This window comes from Nanorana parkeri, unplaced genomic scaffold, assembly GCF_000935625.1.
Source record: "Nanorana parkeri isolate BGI_ZX_2015 unplaced genomic scaffold, ASM93562v1 scaffold1049, whole genome shotgun sequence".
Taxonomy (NCBI): domain Eukaryota; kingdom Metazoa; phylum Chordata; class Amphibia; order Anura; family Dicroglossidae; genus Nanorana; species Nanorana parkeri.
The window spans coordinates 244,789-246,280 of record NW_017307317.1 but is presented as its reverse complement, the minus strand read 5'-3'; the positions used below and the strand labels follow the sequence as shown (position 1 = coordinate 246,280).

The 1,492-nt window shown below is 32.4% G+C and overlaps 1 protein-coding gene across 3 annotated transcripts in view; it reads left to right on the top strand.

Annotated features, from left to right (window-relative positions):
* The window catches only part of TFAP2B (transcription factor AP-2 beta), a 49,580-nt gene that overhangs the window by 20,868 nt on the left and 27,220 nt on the right, over window positions 1-1,492 (top strand). The window lies entirely within an intron of this gene.

Genomic DNA, 1,492 nt, shown 5'->3' with positions numbered 1-1,492 from the left:
TTGAAATAATTTGCAATTTTTATTTCAAATATTTTAACACACATTGATATCTTAAAAGACAAATATGTGTAGAGACATAGAACCACAATATCTGAATGGTTTGTTCATCTCCAACCATACATATTGAGGAAAGTTGGTTATATATGTATTGTTGGAGATGAACATGCCATCGAAAAGTCCCATTAAAGTCCCATTATCAGTCAAAAAAACTTTATTCCATTTTATATGTAATCTTTGGGATGTTTGCTACTGAGCAAGAGCTCTATGACAATATTATCCATATACATTCACATTTTCTATATTATACAGGATTTGTAATATCATATAGAATATTAAGCATTTTCCATGAGATATACATTAATCTTTCGTATGTTGGATAATGACCACGAGCTCTATAGAAAAAATTATCAACATAGATATGTTTTCTCTGTTTTATATATAATTTTCTATACTGTATTGAATATTCTCACTTAGAATGTTATATATATAAAAAAACATTTAAAGTATTGAACATTCGAGCTGTCATCAAGTGTCATCAAATAAGGCTTTTCATCTACGTAAAGGATCCTAAAAGGTTACTCAGGGTGAATGGAAAGTGTTGCTCGTTCACTGAAGAATTCATTCAATTAAAGGACAATTCATAATAGTATTTCTTCTTTCTCTCTTTATCTACTGAGGAAGAATCTCTCTCTCTCTCTCTCTCTCTCTCTCTCTCTCGTAAACTCTCAGTTATCTGGTATTCAACTAACCAGAACTCTCAACTAACCAGGAAAAAAAAAAATCCCCTGTGAACTCTTTGCTCTGCTGATCGGCGTCATGGATTATCCTGGAAATGATTGTGTGTCTATTTGTCTTAATTAATGTTTTGATTACTGCATTTCAATATTAATATGAAGTCAATACAGAGTTTATGATAGGGTATTGTATGGGGTATGGCACTAGTTAGACCTATTTTTAATAGTGACTCTCAAGTAAACAGAAACTACATTTATCCGGAATCTACCAATCCCTGTGGATTCCGGATAATGGGGAGTTTACTGTGTATATATATATACACAGTATATATATATACCCCTAGCACAGACCACTGACAGTGCACATCAATGTAACTATGCCATATGCATATATACTGTGTATATGTATAAATATATATATATATATACATATATATAAATATATATATACATACATACACACACAACATAAGGCATATGTTTGTATAATACACCATTAGCCATAATAATGTTATTAAAGGTGGTAATTATTGTAACTTGTGATGTGGTCACGGTCAAGCTCCATGTTTTTTCTTCCCTGCTGCCATATTTGCTTCTCTAAGTTGTACTCTTTTTTATTCCACACGTTGCTCCTGTTGACAATTTCCCATTATTAGTCTAGCCAATAAAATCACCTTTTACTTCCTTTATGCTGAGTGCCTGAACTGCCCCTTTAGATTGAAAAAAAGCCCCCCCCCCCATGTTGCTTTGTCCTGTTG